General features: G+C 36.0%; 1 long non-coding RNA gene across 1 annotated transcript; it reads left to right on the top strand.

The window, feature by feature from the left end:
• The first annotated feature begins 8,636 nt into the window (after positions 1-8,636).
• Positions 8,637-11,957, top strand: LOC146533605 (uncharacterized). Its single transcript, XR_014878561.1, has 2 exons — positions 8,637-9,883; positions 9,975-11,957. It is a non-coding gene; the product is annotated as an uncharacterized LOC146533605 (long non-coding RNA).
• The last annotated feature ends 345 nt before the right edge of the window (positions 11,958-12,302 follow it).

The following is a 12,302-nucleotide window of genomic DNA, read 5'->3' as shown; positions in this document are numbered from 1 at the left end:
GTCCGCTCAAATTTATAAATATGTAGCCAAAAAAATAATTATATTAATTGCAGTCTTAATTTTAGCATTACTGTAAAGTTTCATCTAAATCGATTCAGTAGTTTTCGCGTGACAACAAATATCCATCATCATAAACTTTCACATTTATAATATTAGTAAGATAGTAGGATAGAATAGTTCCCGCAAAGCCATATTGTCTTGAGAGTACAATCAAATTTGATGAATCTATCTAAACTTCCCAGCTTACTCACTTAGTCTGGGGAGACTAATACTGTTTATGAATAGTTTTCTCAAATATATCTATCTATTTTTTATGTGTTTATAAAATCATTTTGGTCCAGTATTCATTTGGTGATCTAAAATTGCTTTTAGTCGTAGGTTCAATAGGTTTTTTTTTTCAATAGATAAAAATGCTAAAAAATAACTGTATTATTGAAATTGTCCGAAGATTATCTTTGGATCACAAAAGTAATTGAGGTATAGAAAATAAATAACTGTATGGACTATACTAGTTATAAGGTCATATAAATCTTGTTGTCGTAACCCACGGAACAATTTAACCCGAGTGAATGGCTTTGTTAAACAAAACATAGTTGGCCATCTATAGGGATACTCCCAAGGCGCTGTAACAAACTTTAACTGAGTTTACGTTGATAGATTGGAAGGTCATTGTGGGATCGTTCAACGCAAAAATATTATTATATTATATATTAGGTATAACAGGATGTTATAGGCAGATTTTTTTAATAATATACTAGGTTTTAGGGCTTCGCCCCTGTTGTCAATTAGAAATAGCTAAGTGCCCGAAGTAACTGTGATGTAATGGGTAATTTAGGAAGGATAAATACTTTCCCTGATAAACGGACTAGACATCACAATAAGAATTATTTAATTCGAACTAATAGTTCCTGTGCTTAGCGTGTTTAACCAAACAAACTATTCAGCTTTATGTTGAATGCTAATCATAAAAGATATGCCATGATAGCTTACGGCATAGACTATTCTAATTAAAGCCTGATAAAATACAAAGTAGAACATTTCAAGAAGAGAAGAATATAATTTTCAAAATTAAACCATTTTTATTATTATTTAATATTTTATTTTTGTGAAATCTTTAGGTGTACAATAGAGCTGAGAAGACATGGACGAGTGCCATCACCTAATGCACTCTTTGTAATAAACTAAAATGTTCTAAACGACTGTGTCGCATAGTTAACTAAGATTTGTTTAGTAGAGACGATTACTTGAATTAGTTCACTCCATTCTCACACTTTCGGCTTTAATTCGAGACATTTTATGTTGAACGGCGGAACTCAACGTCGTCCTTTGTCTGCCAGAGCGTTCAGTATTATTTTCATCTTCACGCTCTATCTCGCACATAGCAGGGTAACCAGGGGCAACCTGGAAAACTAGTTCCCATTTCCATCAAGATACTTCCTTTCTCCACTTTACGCCGAATTCTTAAGGCATTTCGTGACAGAACTGAACGATGCAATTTACCTCATTGCCAGAGCGAGAAAATGAAAATATTGAATATTTCATTCCTCGAGTGGGAATCCAATCCACAACCGTTTCCGTTGCGTTTCCAGTCAACGCTAGTCCCCCTGTGCCACAACTCCCTTCCCCCGAATAGAGATCAAACCCACTACCATCGCGTTAACACTCACCTGTGTAAACTTAACACTAAGTATATAGGTTATTTCATTAACCATATCAGAATGTCTAAAATTTCTATTACGTATACGGAGGTTCCAAGCGACGTGACATTATTTATGTGTTCCGCAGTGTCCATTCATAATCTGTAGTTTCATTCCATGTGCCTCTACTGCGCCATGGTGCGACCCTTTAATGTGTACGACACGATAACGATACGACAACGATACGATTATTTTTCGTAGCATCAACTGTTTTGTACAAATTCAGAATTATTATTGAGATTATAAATTTAATATTATATCGATAAATATAACAAAAATTTCAACGTAAAATACGTATTCCATGATTTCTAACTTTCGATTGATGTGTGTGTTTCTCATATTCCCATTTATTTACAGTTATCGAGATATATGATATTGCGCATTTAGTGCCGGAACTAAACGCTGTCCTTTTCTATGAATTCTACATGATTATTTCTACAAATACAAATCGAGCCCACAACCATCGAATTTATAGCAAGAACAAGAATAAAATTATACCCGTTATATCAGTTTTTTTCATAAAAATATTAAACCTATTTTGTCTAAAGGTTCAAAAAGAGGAATAAGATTACATAGTCTTATAAGAAGCAACATATTGAATCAGATAAGCCGCGATCGTATCGTAACATAACGCCGGGTCGGTACAAAATATCCACCATACAGAAATCTATTTCCCGCATCGTCGCCCTCTGAGAGCACAAGTGCCGTTGAACGACAGTTTTGAATGGAATTGTTAGCATTGCCATTTCTACGGGCAGATCAAAATGTATGGGACAATTTAGTTTACACGTTTTGCGTTGCATGCCATTCCAGGATTTAGCAGTGGTAGGTAGATATGGAATTCTTGTGTTAGTACACTCTGTTTTTGTTTTTTTAAGAGATATTACGTGTTTGCTGGTGGGACGCCATCATCTTTCAGCAGTCACGCTTTATTCCGCATATTACATGGTATACAAAGAGAGGTGGTTAGAAAGTGTTTAAAGACATTCTTTTCTCCGCTTTTCGCATTCTACTTCAACAGAGCTGTACAATAGGAATATTTTTTTAGCTACACGCATATCCTGCTCACAACAGGGTAGGCAGAGGAAATCTGGGAACCTAATATTAAGATACCCCTTTCCCTATGAGGGGCAGAAAAAAAAATTGAGAGATCTAATCCACAAATACAGAATACAGAAGAAAATAAAATCATTTTTTTAAAATGTGTATTTTTATAAGTGAGGATTGAACTCATAACTACCGTATATATAAATTAAAACATTTTGACTATCAGTGCCACGACATGCCTAATTTCAGCTCAAACCGTCCCTCAGAGTGATAAATATTTAATAAACAACAAACAACTTTTAATCAGTTTAGAATATGTTTTATTAAAATACAGGGATTTGGGATATACCAACACATTTATATAAAGTAAATATTTTTTACATCTTCACGCTTTATCCCGCATATAGCAGGGTCGGCAGAGGAAACCACTTAGGGAAGGAAATACACTATTCTCTACTCAATTTTAAAATATTGCAAAAAAAATAATGGCAAATTAAATTTATAGTTATATCACAACTAAAAATAAAATGTTTTTAACTTCACCTGTATCCCAAGGCAGGCATTGGGAACCTAGTGTTACTTCTATTCCCCATGTACTGGCTAATTTTAGAGACATTTCGTGTTGATTGGCGGAACTTAAAAACGCTTTGTCTTGTAAAAATAAGTCTTTTCCTCGAGAAATTGAACCCACGACTGTCGTGCTGAAGTCCTGATTCATGACGACCTCACGACTTTTATAACTAAAGTAAAGCCCTGCATTAATTAACATAACGAAATCAACCGCCAGCCTGTTTCAGCAATAGTATCTTTGATGTCTACAATCGTTACATTACGTTTTCCAAGTGGCGGTGAAGTTTAAATTATTCATACGACGACTGCCGTGTTCCGTAGTTTTGGTTTTTATGACAAACTTACTTTATTTTAGACTTCAGATTTTAGATATGAATTGAATTAATTGAATTTATATAATTGTAATTCTTTTTTATATAATTTGTATTTATATAAAACTTCCTTTCAAAGTGACTGACAGACAAGACATAGACGGAGCTACTTAGCTTAGGAACTTGAAATTTTGGCATGAAGCCTACCTAAATTATGGAATGTATGGGAGCATTAAGATTTTCTAGAAATTTCTACGTGAACGAGAGAAAATAGAATTTTCCAGGAGGAAAAGTGGCGCAGGAGCACAAGCGTGTGACTGTTAAAGATATATAAGTTGTGAGTTCGATTTTCAGTCGAGGAAATGAAATATATTAAATATTTGATTTTCATTTCCTCGCTTAAGACGCCGAGGTAAAGCGAGGTGTTGAATTCCGCCACTCATCATGCAATGCCTTCATAATACAGCAGAAACTGAGAAACGGAAGTGTCTTCATGGTGAACGAAGTGTTTTAGCACTAGGTTCCCAGGTTCCCTAACTTGCTATGTGCGGGATACAGCGTGAAGCTGAAATAAATAATAAAAACGTCTTAAATTTCATGCAAACAAAGTTACGGTCGACAAAAAGTACTATATATATTGAGAGTAAATTTTATTTTTACGTTGTAACTTGTGAGCTTGGCGCCATACGTGATTGATGGTGCTGTACAAAAAAATATTAATATCGGTACAATGAATTAGTTTCTTTTGAATGTAACAAGTCAATTCTGTTTGTAAGGACTTTAAGGACATTTTTTCATAAAGTAAACATGAATAATACTCAAAAATAAGGAAAGAAATCTATATTTATGAATTCCATAAGTATTTTATGTGGTATAGAGAAAAAATATTTTCTTTTTTTATTTCTTTTCCTCGCTCTGGTACCAAGGCCTAAGCAGGGTATTAAGTTCCGCACCTTAACATAATGATTAGAAAATTCGACGGAAAGTGGAGAACAAAGTGTTTTAACACTAGGTTTCCTTTACCCAACTTGCTATATACGGGATACAGCGTAAAGCTGAAGAAAAATACAGAATATGGTGAACGAGCGTACTGATATAGCACTACGGCCTCTCGGAACTTAATTTCTGTGTCATTTTCAAATCTTTGCCTTTTATTTATTATAGAGAATCGAACCTAAACCTAAATCAGTATTATTTCAACCCCACAAAACACCAACAACTTTTAATATCACCCCACCCTCTCAAACAGTACCCACTCGTAGTTCGCGAGACGTACATTTGAATTCCGCGAAGCTGGGAATGTTTGATTTTGTCCCATTGTACGCGAATCATAGAGTCTACGGCAAATATTTTGTTTTGTTTAGTTTTTATGAATATTTAAAGGCGAATCAAGATAAAGTAACTTCAATTCAATTCTATTCAAAAAAAAGTCAGGTTTTCAGTAGATTGGTAGCTGATTGCTTAAGCTTCAGATTTTGAAGCCAGTCGTGGTGCAGGGGTACAGGTTGTAGGTTCGATTTCCATTTGAGGAAAATTATTTAATATTTCATTTCTTTGTTCTGGTCACGAAGCGTTGGAAGTTATGGAAGTTATGGAAGTTACGGAATTTGGCACTTTAAGCACAAAATCCGTTAAGTGAAAATATATACGTATTTCATAGCAAAAAATAATTACAAACTTATACGTAGTTCATTTCATACAAAATGAGTGAATTTCAGTGAGTTGACCTATAATCCTGAGATTGGTAAGGTAAGCCTCATTAGGCGAGTCCGACTCGCACTTAACAGGTTTTTTTTACTGAAATAGGTTTGCATTTGACCATACCAAGCTTAATGCGGTCATGTAATGATGCGGTCTACATTGAGGGTAGCCTGATAAATACCAATTAATTTTATTTTTACATCACATCTCCATTACATCTCCATCTATGGAGGCCAGTGCACGAAGTGTGATTGTAAATGCTACTGGTTGTAGGTTCGAATTCTACTTGAGGAAGTGAAATATTTATTCAAATTTATATTTCCATTTTTTCGCCCAAGTGCTGAGGCAAAGCGCGACTTTGAGTTCAGCCACTCAACTCGCATTGTTTCCAAAATTCGGGGTAAAGTGGAGAACGAAGTGTCTAAACACAATAGCTCTCTGCTTACCCTGCTGTGTGCGGAATTCAGCGAGAAGTTCCATTTATCTGATCAAAATTCATAATAATAATAGTACCGCCTCGGACTTACGTTTTAGAAATGAATTAATGTTAGTACTAGATAAGCCGGGATTTATTATCAGACTATAGAGATTTACCAGTTATATCTCTAGCTCATACTTCTATCTCGCGCAAATTCCTTTTTAAGCTAGTCCTGGTCGGTTCGCTGATTTATTTACACAGTTTAGTTGCACATTTATATTTTGAGCTACTTTCAATTTTTTTAGCTGGGTAGGCAGAGGGAACCTGGGAACCTAGTGTTGAACCCTCAAACCTTGAAGTATTTGTTTACTACTATTATTCATATGAATGCAGTCGATAAAAATAGGTGCTTATAAGTTTTTTAATTCATTTACTTCAGTGGAACTTGAATCCATAAATATCGTAGAGACTTTCAGTGCCATCATATTAGGTAAAGTAAAGAGAGGAAGGAAAATAAAGGAAATTAAAAATAAATACTCAATCATAGTAGGCTATGAACGTTTGTAATAAGGTGAAGAATGGAAGCCGATCCAATTATAGCGAGTGATACATCAATGTTTACCTTTTCTTCTAGAAATGTTTAGGGCTATATTATACTGGAAGTAAGTTAATATTTTTTGTTCTCAGATATGTTTTAAATATATTTCAGTATATATATATATATATATATATATATATATATGACGGCGCGATGCTATGTATTAGTTTTAATTATAATTTCGCAATTATTACATTTCGATTTTAATTGATTTATGTAATGGATTATATTAGAAGAATATTTAAAATGGAGCGGGTAACCCCGAATAGGGTAGTAGGTGTAGCCACGAGTAATAGCAGACGTCATTGGTTGACAGCTATGGCGTGAGATGTTCACCAATTAACCTATTGGCTCCTAATCTATTGTAATTTTGTTAATCTTGTGAGATTTATTGTAAAATTTTTATGTAAACGAGTAATAAGACTATGTGAAATATAAGTGTGACTTTTATTTAAACATCATCAAAACATGCTATTGGTAGTGATCGAATCAGTCGGAAAATGATTCTTTTAACCATGAAGACTGTACTTCCTATCCTGTGCCATATTTTCAACTATTCCCTTTCCTCAAATACTTTCCCTGATATCTGGTGCCAGGCGATAGTTGTTCCTATACCTAAAGTGTCTAGCCCCACTTCCTTTACAGACTATCGCCCGATATCTATCCTCCCGTTCCTGTCCAAAATACTAGAACGTATAGTCCATAAACAACTCTCCTCCTTCCTTACCAAAAATCATATCCTATCTCCATTCCAGTCTGGTTTCCGCCCTGGTCACAGCACTGTCACTGCGCTCAATAAGGTCAATGATGATATAAGATATGGAATCGATAACCAACAAGTCACTATTCTTGCTCTCCTAGACTTTTCGAACGCTTTTAATACAGTAGATTTCGAAATCCTTTTAGCTGTTCTAAAGTCTATTAATATTTCATCAGAGGCTACTGAATGGTTTTATTCCTATCTACATGATCGAGAGCAGTACATTCGTTTAAATGAAAAACTGTCAACTGTTTGCCGCCTTAATGCTGGTGTTCCCCAGGGTGGCGTACTTTCTCCTTTACTTTTCTCCATCTTCATAAATTCCGTCACCAAGCTTTTATCCTTGCCTTTTCACTTATACGCTGATGACTTACAGATTTATACAACCACGGACGTTCAAGACATTGCGAGGGCTATTAGTCTAATTAATTCCAACCTGCTAACAATTAGTACCTGGAGCAAGTCTTACGGTTTATCTATAAATCCTAAAAAGTCTCAAGTGTGTATTCTCGGCAATCCTAAACAACTATCCAAGATATATTTTCCTTCCCTTCCTCCTACAGTCTTCGACACCTGTAACTTGAAATACTGTTGCACTGTCAAAAATCTAGGTATCATGGTGGACAGCAAACTCTCCTGGGCTCCTCAAGTTTCTGAGTTGAGCCGCAAGTTGTACTGCGCTATAGGTAGGTTAAAAAGATGGAAAAATATTCTGCCAATCAAAACCAAAATAACCCTAGCCCACTCACTTTTGCTACCTATCCTAGATTATGCAGACACCTGTTACCTGGATTTATCGCAGCAACTACTTAACAAGTTAGAACGCCTCCAAAACCTGGTTATTAGATTCATTTTCGGACTGAAAAAGTTCGATCATGTCAGTGAGTATCGTACTAGACTTGGCTGGCTTCCTATTAAAGACCGTCGAAATCTTCACACTCTTTCTCTTCTCTACTCTATCCTCTTCCACCCTGAAACTCCACGTCTCACACTAAGCCTCCGCTCCCAAAAAGATAATAAGCTGGAGATACCTTTGTGCCGTACTCGTTGCTACAGTAAATCGTTCACGGTGCAAGCAGCGAAACTATGGAATGCCCTACCACGTACTATCAGGCAGTCTAAGTCTAAGAAAGCATTCAAATATAAAGTAAAAAACTATTATCTTCAATTGTAGTGTATCATTATTATATATTTACTAATATTTATATATATGACTTATTATATTTATGTATTATACTCTATTTATTTATTTATTTATTTTATATACTTCTAGTATATATATTTATGTTGTGTGTTGTATATATCGTTTTTAATTCTCGTGTATTGACATAATTATTTTTTCCCACGCACTATGCCCGCACCCCTATCTATCTATTCCTACAATTCGGTTGCCTGGAAGAGATCACTTTTAGTGATAAGGCCGCCTTTTTCACATTTTATTATTTTTTATTTTAAGCTATTGTAAATTTAAATTTTGCTATGTATTATGGTGTGAAATAAAGAGTTTATTATTATTATTATTATTATTATCTCTGTTGCTACAACGCCCACAAATGAATAGAGACAGCCAAGACCGCTTTGAGGCCCCTTCTGATGCTTCTACATCAGAAGTGGGATTACCAGCAACGAATAAGGAACAAAATACAGAACAGAGTGTTAAAATTTGACAAGATGTGAAATTAATGTAAAATTATGTAAAAAAATGTGAAGTTGAAAATTTATTTTTGACATGTCGAAACAAAATTTTACGGGAGCCATTAGTATCTGACATTTAAAAAAATAATGTTACAAAAGTTTAATTCTGATGCTGCAGACCACGACGTTCGCAGTTGGTGTGACATATGTTTACAAGAAAAACTTATTTTGGCAGTGATTTGATAATTACAATGAGCAAGGCACAAAAAGAGCTAAGAGAGAATTTGACAAATCCGAGATTGATTGGAATTCAAAATTGGATTGTGAAAGAAAAATCAAATAATAAGAAATTATGGAAAGTATTCAAAAATAAGTTAAGTATTGGTGACAATAAGAATATTGCTTCTGATTTAATGCGGAACTCAAGTTCTCGCAGGATTCAAATAGTTAATGAATATTTCGTCAGCAATGGTGGAAATCTTGCCGAGAAGATAAAAAAGGTCTCCCAATATCAGTGGAAAACCACAAATAGATAACATCAAATCGTCGTTCGTTTTACTTGATACTGATGAAATTGAAGTTGCAAGAATTATAAATTCGTTAAAAAAAACTGACTGTGAAATTGGTGTAAGGGGTAACGAACACAAACTATTCGAAAGCTATCTGACGGATAGAATGCAATATACTAAAATAGAAGAATATACCGGCATAAGCCTTCCGTTTAAATATGGCATTCCACGGGGAAGTATATTGGGACCAACACTATTTTTAATATTGAACTTACCTATAAACTTTGGAAAAGTTGTGTCTTTTGCTGATGACACCGTTTTACTGGTAAAAGGAGAAACCTGGGAACAAGCCTTTTATAAAGCTCAGATTTGATACTGTTGAGACTCCAGCTGCAATTTATGGCGATTACTAAGTGTGGTCCAAGAGAAGGCGAGTATTTATCTGCGTATGCCGGGCGCTGCTTATTACATTGTTCAAGAGTAATTAGAGGATAAACATGTATGGAAATAATGTCTATTGGATGTCATGCAGTAAAGCGGCCAGCTAATGTAATAATTAAATTATACCATTGACTTTGAAAGGAGAAACTGTTGAGTTTCTTGTTGGCTCTTTTCAGCAGAACTGCCTTCCGAACTGGTTATAGCTTTTTGTTGATATGTCTTCCTGACGATTCAAAAGTGCTTATAATAGTCTATTTGAATAAAGAATATTTTGAATTTGAATATAGAAAAAGAGGACATCCGATTGGTGAGAAGACTACTCCAACTATGGAAGTGAAAAAGCCACTAATAGAAAATCACAGAGATGCTATAACTGTGACAAGGCGGGTCACGTATCCAGTGATTGTTATGGCAATAGTAGTTGTAATAGCAATTTCTTATTTACGTTGTGAGATTTCAGATACTACTTCATCTCGACAGTCTAAGGAAGTTGGTGTGCATATGAAGGTGATTACTCCAACTTGCTTCACGTTTGGTGAATGCGGCCACATTGCACTGCGCTGCCCTAGTATGGATACCAAGGCAAGCGATGAACGAGTTGAACGATGAGTGAATGTTTACTCCATTCAACTAGCTATGCATCAGTTCTTAGATTAATCTGGTGAGAAGTTTTCATTTTGTTTCGGCTCTGTTGCCGAATGCTCTTTAATAAAGTCAGCTCTGTCGAGATAGATAATTATAAGTCATGGCAAGATACACTACCTGACAATTAGCTAGCCATTAGCGCAGCTATTATGAGTAGGATAACCAGGGCGAGTCCTTTAGAATTGTTAGTTTTCTATGCCTCTAAACTTAATGTAATTAGCCACGGATGAATTTGATTTGAATCTTATTATCGAGCAATCGACACGAGCAAAAGAAGCTAATGCTTCCTTTGATAAGGTTTAGTTTGATAAACGTAAAGCAAAGTTAAAGAATTAAGTAGGTGATTATGTGCTGTAACCAAACCAAGCTTGACCCAAAATTTTAAAGACTCTTAAAAGAGCCCGTAAGCCCGTAGTATTTGGCTTTCAATTCTAGTAGCACGTAGTAGTGCGGGAGATTGCAAGCAACAAAATAAAGTCAGAATGTGCCGATGACGGCCATGTTAAATAGTTACATACCCCTTTTACCCTGTAGTAGCCTGTGTGGCTAAGACAAACAAACAAAGCTAAGACAAACAAAACAAACAAAAAAAAAAAAAAAACAAAAAAAAAGAAAAACTAGCCTTTGTGGCAACGACTAGCCCTTGTGGCAACGACTAGACTTTGGGGCAACGACTAGCCTTTGTGGCAACGACTAGCCCTTGTGGCAACGACTAGCCTGTGTGGCGACGAGTGGCCTGTGTGGCGACGAGTAGCCTGTGTGGCGATGAGTGGCCTGTGTGGCGACGAGTAGCCTGTGTGGCGACGAGTGGCCTGTGTGGCGACGAGTGGCCTGTGTGGCAACGAGTAGCCTGTGTGGCGACGAGTAGCCTGTGTGGCGACGAGTAGCCTGTGTGGTAGCAGCTGGCCTGTGTGGCAGCAGCTGGCCTGTGTGGCAATGACTAGCCTATGTGGCAAGTACTAGCCTGTGTGGCAATGGCTGGCCTGTGTGGCAAAAAGTAGCCTATGTGGCAATGACTGGCCTGTGTGGCAATGACTGGCCTGTGTGGCAATTACTAACCGTTGTGGCAATGACTTGTCTGTGTGACTGTTAACCTATGTAGTATTGACTAACGGATGTGACATTTGTAAGATTGTTATGTTTGCCTTATACGAAACATTTCGTAGTATTTGTAATAAAATTGTAATCACTATGAGTTCACTGTTACATCCACTAAGGGAAGATATTGTGTGGTCAGGAAGACCGAACGGGACGTATTGCAAAGCACTATGTTTATTGTTCACAGATTGAACCTATGCACACGAGGACGTGTGACGATGCAGGACGGCCGTGACGGCGCGATGCTATGTATTAGTTTTAATTATAATTTCGCAATTATTACATTTCGATTTTAATTGATTTATGTAATGGATTATATTAGAAGAATATTTAAAATGGAGCGGGTAACCCCGAATAGGGTAGTAGGTGTAGCCACGAGTAATAGCAGACGTCATTGGTTGACAGCTATGGCGTAAGATGTTCACCAATTAACCTATTGGCTCCTAATCTATTGTAATTTTGTTAATCTTGTGAGATTTATTGTAAAATTTTTATGTAAACGAGTAATAAGACTATGTGAAATATAAGTGTGACTTTTATTTAAACATCTCTGTTGCTACAACGCCCACAAATGAATAGAGACAGCCAAGACCGCTTTGAGGCCCCTTCTGATGCTTCTACATATATATATATATTACAAGTGTTTCAATTGTGGCATTATCAACGCTAAGAGTTTACAAAAACAATATTTTTACGAAATCTTCGTCTAACTTCCTCTTGCTGACTGGCGGACGGAGTGTCTGATCACTAGGTTTACTCTTTTACTTTACTCTTTTACCTGTTTACTCTTTTACTTGAAGAATACAGCGTAAAGCTGATAAACCGACTCGCACTTGGCCACACTTTATTTATATTGAATCCACAATTGCGTA

Source organism: Heliconius melpomene, chromosome 12, assembly GCF_056956725.1.
Source record: "Heliconius melpomene rosina isolate 202511_hmr_F chromosome 12, ASM5695672v1, whole genome shotgun sequence".
NCBI lineage: Eukaryota > Metazoa > Arthropoda > Insecta > Lepidoptera > Nymphalidae > Heliconius > Heliconius melpomene.
The sequence above is the reverse complement of the archived record's forward strand: the minus strand, read 5'-3'. Positions and strand labels throughout refer to the sequence as shown.